Below are 7,483 nucleotides of genomic sequence, written 5' to 3' on the forward strand. Positions count from 1 at the left end.
TAGAGTATTGTGTACAGTTTTCTTCTCCTTACCGAAAGAAGGATATACCTGCCATTGAGGGTGTTATGTATGTAATACTTGCCACCAGAGGGCATGACTCTTGGAGTCCTAATGGTCACCTGCGCTCACATGCAGGGCCAGTATAAAAGATTGGTTGCTATGTTTAGGCACTCTGGAGTTGTAATCAAGACTAAGGTCACACTAAGTTTAACTCACAGTACTCAGCCTCATGGAGTTCTTCTATACACAACAATTGGCGACAAGTAACAAAATACAAACCTTGATGCAACCATGGCTGCCATTGGAATAGTAGAGATTCATAGAGGGTGGTGATTGGAAAGCCTTCGTCAAGCATCTCAGCCACTACTTCGTGGCCAACGAGCTGGAAGGAGACACTAATGCAGTCAAGCACAGAGTGGTTCTCCTCACCATATGTGGGCCTAAAATATACGGACTCATCAAGAATCTGCTCGCACTGACAAAACCAATGGAGAAGGAATATACATAGTTGTGCACACTGGTTTGGGACCACCTGAAGCCAAAGGAGAGCATCCTCATGGCCCGGTATCATTTTTACACGCGCCATCGCTCCGGGGGCCAGGACGTGGCGAATTATGACGCCTCGCGGGACCTTGCAATTTTTGAGCTGTGTTGGGGGAAATGCTGTGGGACTTTTTCATACTGGGTATCAGCCACGAGGTCATTATTCGAAAGCTGCTAGCTGCCGAAACCCTAGACCTGAGCAGGGCCATCGCGATCGCCCAGGCATGCATGACCTCGGATGATAACACCAAACAGATATCTTCTCAACATCAAAGCTCATCGGCAAGTACTGTGCATAAAATAACATTGCTAGCAGGCCGAACTGCATATGGCAGGGCCTATACGTCTGCGGCTGCAAGACCTGTGATGACTCCGAGTCCGCCATCGGGTGAATGTGAATCCATTAGCACCGTGTTGGCGCTGCAGCGTTAATCATTGAGCCCATCAATGTCGATTCAAACACTACGTGTGCAAAGGCTGCGCAACAATGGGGCACCTCCAGTGAATGTGCCAATGTGCTACCACACCACTTGGCAAAGGATGATCGATCTGGTGCGGATCACGCAGCACAGGCAACTCAACCCGAGGAAGACGTGTATGGGGTACATACCTTCACCACCAAGAGCCCACCTATAATGCGGAAAGCCAAATTAAATTGAGTTCCAGTATCCATGGAGTTGGACACGGGTGTGAGTCAGTCAATAATGAGCCAGAAGGCTTTCGAGAAACTGTGGGCAATAAGGCACAAAGGCCCAAACTGAGCCCGATTTAATTCAAAGCTGCGTACCTACACCAAAGAGCTCATACCAGTCATTGGAAGTGTGACAATGAAGGTATCGTATGACAGCTCTATCATTGTGGATTGTTCCAGGCAATGGCCCAACGCTGTTCGGCAGAAGCTGGCTAGAAAAGGTTACATGGAATTGGAACAACATCAAAGCACTGTCTACAGTGGATGACGCCTCGTGTGCTCAAGTGCTGAGCAAGTTTCCCTCGCTATTCGAACCAGGCATTGGCAACTTCACAGGTGCCAAGGTGCAGAACCACCCATCCATCACAAGGTTTGGGCGGTTCCGTACATGATGAGGGAGAAAGTCGCAATCTAACTGGACAGACTTCATGAAGGAATCATATTGCCAGTCAAGTTCAACGAGTGGGCCAGTCCAATTGTTCCGCTGTTGAAAAGCGATGGCACGGTCAGAATCTGCGGCGACTACAAGGTAACGATTAACTGAGTTTCACTACAGGACCAGTACCCGCTGCCCAAGGCGGATGATCTGTTCGCAACTTTAGCGGGAGGGAAGTTGTTCACCAAGTTGGACCTAACCTCCACCTACATGACACAGGAGCTGGCTGAATCTTTGAAAAAAACTGTGCATCAACACACACAAAGGGCTGTTCATATACCACAGGTGCCCTTTCGGGATTTACTCAGCTGCAGCCATTTTCCAGAGAAACATGGAGAGTTGTCTGAAATCTGTTCTGCGCACTGTTGTGTTTCAAGACAACATCTTGATCACTGGTCATGACACCATCAAACACCTACACAACCTGGATGAGGATCTAAGTCACTTAGATAGAGTGGGACTCGGGCCGAAACACTGCAAGTGTGTTTTCCTGGCAGCAGAAATCGAATTTTTGGGGAGAAAGATTGCAGCAGGTGGCATTAGGCCCATGGACTCAAAGACAGAGGCCATCAAGAATGCACCCAGATTCAGAATGTGACAGAGCTGCGTTGTTCCTGGGACTCCTCAACTATTTTGGTAACTTTCTACCTGGGTTGAGCACGTTGCTAGAGCCTTTGCATATGTTGCTACGTAAGGGTGACTACTGGGTTTGGGGCAAAAATCAAGACACCGTCTTTGAGAAGGCCAGGAACCTGCTAAGTTTAAATAAGTTACTTGTACACTATGACCCATGTAAACATTTAGTGCTAGCTTGTGACGCCTCATCGTACGGGGTCGGCTTTGTGTTACAGCAAGCCAATGTATCGGGCAACCTCCAACCGGTTGCATACGCATCTAGAACTCTGTCTAAGGCTGAGAGCCTATAGTATGGTGTAGAAAGAAGCGTTAGCATGTGTATATGGGGTTAAGAAAATGCACCACAGCCTATTTGGACTTCGGTTTGAGCTTGAAACTGACCACAAGCCGTTCATTTCGCTGGTTTCAGAGAGCAAAGGTATAAACACCAATGCTTCGTCCCGCATCCAAAGATGGGCATTAACATTATCTGCTTATGACTGTTATCCGCCACAGACCAGGCACTGAAAACTGTGCTGATGCTCTCAGCCGGCTACCATTGCCCACCACTGGGGTTGAAATGGCGTAGCCCGCAGACTTGCTACTGGTCAGCTTTTGAGAGCGAGGGATCACCCATCATGGCTCACCAGATCAGGACCTGGACCAGCCAGGATCCTGTGCTATCATTAGTAAAAAGTTGCGTCCTAAATGGGAACTGGTCGGCCATTCCCGGGGAAATGCAAGATGAAATTAATCCATTTCACCGTCGCAAAAGTGAAATGTCTATTCAGTCGGATTGTCTCGTTTATGGGGTAATCGTGTGGTTTTGCCAAAAGAAGGCAGGAAAACATTTATACGCGACCTATACAATACCCACCCAGGCATTGTTGTGATGAAGGCAAATGCCAGGTCGCATGTTTGATGGCCTGGCTTTGACTCGGACCTGGAGTCATGTGTGCATCAGTGCAACACTTACTCGCAACTGAGCAATGCACAAGTGAGGCTCCACTGAGTCTGTGGTCATTGCCCTCCAAACCATGGCCCAGGATCCACATAGATTTTGCTGGCCCCTTTCTAGGAAAGATTTTTTTAGTAGTTGTGGATGCATAATCATGTCATCCAGCACGTCCACAGCCACCATTGAAAGCCTCCGGGCCATGTTTGTCACCCATGGCTTGCCCAACGTCCTTTTCAGCGACAATGGACCGTGTTTCACCAGCTCGGAACTTAACGAGTTTATGACCCGCAATGACATCAAGCACGTCAGGTATGCTCCATTTAAGCCCGCGTCTAACGGTAAACGGAGCGGGCAGTCCAAACAATCAAGCAGAGCATGAAACGCGTGACAACGTTTCAAAACTAATTTATTGTGAAGCGCTTTGGGACGTGCTGAGGTCATGAAAGGCAATATAGAAATACAAGACTTTCTTTTGAGGGCTCTGAGTGATGATATTATGTGACCACATTCCATGTTTACAAGAGAATTTGGAGCTGCCCCTCCCCAGTGTTGGTTCTCCAATGACCCAGCCACTCTCCCGTGTCTCCTTGTACTGCTGCTGTTCTGTACAGGGGCCCATCACATGGACAAGTACCCAGGCTTCAGCCCCCATGGAGTTGAATACGGATCAGCCGCCATTTGATTGAGTGGTGGACCAGTCTCAGTCAGGCCTCTGCTCTCTCACCACCTCACCGAAGGGTGCTGCTGAACGCCGAGCTTATGGCTCACGTCCCCTGTAGGCAACTAGGTCCATACAGCAGAGCCTGGTCTCCAGTTATCTTGGACCCCCTGGCCACTGGACCAAGTCCTCTGTCTGTCAAGCCCGTGTGGTGGCCGGTGTGCAATGGACTCCCCACGTTAAAAGAACTCACACACGGGCATCTTCCACCCTGCAAGATGAAGTTCGGGACCTGGAACGTCAGGACCCTTATGGACAACTCCAACAGCGACAGACCGGAACACTGCACCGCCATCGTTGCCCGGGAACTTAGATGCTTCGACATAGACATCGTCGCCCTAAGCGAGACCCGGCGGACAGGGGAAGGCCAGCTAAAGGAACAAGGTGGAGGTTACACCACCTTCTGGAAAGGTAAACTAGAAACACAACGGCGCCTCCACGGAGTCGGTTTTGCTGTCAAGAACGAGCTGGTCGACCGCCTCAGATACACCCCCTACGGGATTAGCGAACATCTCATGACTCTGCGGCTCACCCTATCCCGGAACCAGTGCGCCAGTCATCAGCATGTACGCCCCAACACGCAACGCAACAGATGAGGCCAAAGAGGGATTTTACTCCAGCCTCGAACAATCCCTGTCCCACGTCCCTACGGACAACAAACTGATCCTCCTCGGATTCTTCAACGCCAGAGCCGGCAAGGACATGGACTTCTGGGAAGGTGTGATCAGCAGAGAGCGGGTAGGGGAACCAACTCTAGCGGTACTCTGCTCCTGACAAAATGCCTAGAACATGACCTTGTCATCACCAACACCTTGTTTCGCCAGAGGGACAAGGCATCGTGGCAACACCCTTGCTCCAAGCATTGGCACCTGCTCGACTACGTCATTGTCCGAGCCAGGGACCACAAGGATGTGTGCATCACCCGCGCCATGACAGGAGCCGACAACTGCTGGACAGACCACTGCCTAATCCGATACGTCATCAACATGAATATAGCCGCAAAGCGATGACGGCAACAGAAGCAGTGCTGCAGAAAAATCAACGGCGCGCAATCAATGACCCAACTAAGGGAGCCCTATACAGCCAGTGCCTCACTGTTAACCTGGCGGCCCTCGATGACCGAGTCGCAGAATGCCCACAGCACTTGGTCTGCCCTCCAGGCCTCCATAACTAGTGCCTGCAAAGAGAAGCTTGGTCACTCAACCAGGAAACACCAGGACTGGTTTGTTGAAAGTGACCAGGAGCTCCAAGAGCTAATAGCAGGACATTTGGAAAAGCAAAATTCAGTCAGGCAGAGTCAGCATGGATTTATGAAGGGTGTCATATCTTAGAGCACACACATCACACAGCTTGTAAAATGGCTGCATTTTGCAGGGGTCCGGTGACCCCTAACCTGCTCTTTATTAAACTGCACTAGCTGCAGTAACACAGGCATCCACAGTGTGGAGCTACAGACATTACACTTCTCCCTCCTCAATGAAGAGTTATTATAACAAACAATCATCATACATAACTTGCATGGTTATACATAACAAAGGATATCGACTTATTTTGCCATATTTACAAATCAAGCTTAACCACTTGTTTTCTGTTTCGAAGAGGATACCTTCGCTCTCGAACAGAACCTTCCAAACATAGTGTTGAATTTAAACTCATTCGAGGCTGATCCTGAGGGAAGTTTTCCTCCAAGGGATGCCCTTGATTTCCATTTGAACTCTCTCTAACTTCAGATTATTTGTTTTCCGGACTCGGACTTAAATTCTGACTTTCTCTTGGGTTTGTTTCCAGTACATTGCATGTGGGATATGCTACTGGTGTATCAAAACTCTCTGATGAGTCAGAAATAACGGAATCACACCCACCTTCAACTACTTCCATGTCTGTGGGTAAAATATGATCAATGTGAACAAACCTAACCTGTCCATTATCAAACATCTTGACCAAATATGTGCGAGGACCACATCTTCACCACTCTTCCTGGTAACCACTTTACCATTTATGGTGATGGTTCTTCACTCTCTCTCCTAATTTAATTCACACTTCTCTTTTACTCTACCTCTATCATGATTCTCTTTCTGTCTTAATTGTGTCTCTTCTACGGCTTGTGCCAAGTTTGGTTTTAACAACGAGAATCTGGTTCGTGGCTGTGGTTTGAGAAACAACTCGGCTGGTGTTCTACCAGTACTTGTGTGAGGAGTATTACAATACGTTATTAGAAAATTAGCCAATTTATGTTCCAATGACAACTGTTGTTTCTTTGTATTTGGATCCAAAATTTGTTTGGCGTGTTTTATAATTTGTACAGTGTGCTCTGCTGCACCATTCAAAGCAGGGTGGTACGGTGGGACCTTGGTATGTTTCACACCATTTTTGCATGTGAACTGTGCAAATTCTTAACGAAATTGTGGTCCATTATCAGAAACAATTTCTTCTGGGAAGCCAAATGAAGAAAATAATCTTTGCAAAATGTCTAATGTTTTACTTGTTGTTTTCCACATTGGAAACACTTTGGCTATCAATCACAATAAACAATTGTTGCCCTTCTAGCTCAGCAAAATAGATATGTAGCCTTTGCCACACCCTGGGAGGCCATTTCCATGGCTGAAATGGTACTGATGATGATTGCTTGCTTACCGATTGACATGTCGTTCACTGACTCATGATGTACTCTATCTTTATCCAGAACTGGCCACCATAAATAACTGTGTGAAAAATTCTTGGTTAAGCACATTCCCAGGTGCTGGTCATGGAGGTCTCCTAATAGAAACATAGAAACATAGAAAATAGGTGCAGGAGTAGGCCATTCGGCCCTTCTAGCCTGCACCGCCATTCAATGAGTTCATGGCTGAACATTCAACTTCAGTACCCCATTCCTGCTTTCTCGCCATACCCCTTGATCCCCCTAGTAGTAAGGACCTCATCTAACTCCTTTTTGAATATATTTAGTGAATTGGCCTCAACAACTTTCTGTGGTAGAGAATTCCACAGGTTCACCACTCTCTGGGTGAAGAAGTTCCTCCGCATCTCGGTCCTAAATGGCTTACCCCTTATCCTTAGACTGTGACCTCTGGTTCTGGACTTCCCCAACATTGGGAACATTCTTCCTGCATCTAACCTGTCTAACCCCGTCAGAATTTTAAATGTTTCTATGAGGTCCCCTCTCATTCTTCTGAACTCCAGTGAATACAAGCCCAGTTGATCCAGTCTTTCTTGATAGGTCAGTCCCGCCATCCCAGGAATCAGTCTGGTGAACCTTCGCTGCACTCCCTCAATAGCAAGAATGTCCTTCCTCAGGTTAGGAGACCAAAACTGTACACAATACTCCAGGTGTGGCCTCACCAATGCCCTGTACAACTGTAGCAATACCTCCCTGCCCCTGTACTCAAATCCCCTTGCTATGAAGGCCAACATGCCATTTGCTTTCTTAACCGCCTGCTGCACCTGCATGCCAACCTTCAATGACTGATGTACCATGACACCCAGGTCTCTTTGTACCTCCCCTTTTCCTAATCTGTCACCATT

Source organism: Pristiophorus japonicus, chromosome 11 (genome assembly GCF_044704955.1).
Source record: "Pristiophorus japonicus isolate sPriJap1 chromosome 11, sPriJap1.hap1, whole genome shotgun sequence".
In the NCBI taxonomy this organism is placed as follows: domain Eukaryota; kingdom Metazoa; phylum Chordata; class Chondrichthyes; family Pristiophoridae; genus Pristiophorus; species Pristiophorus japonicus.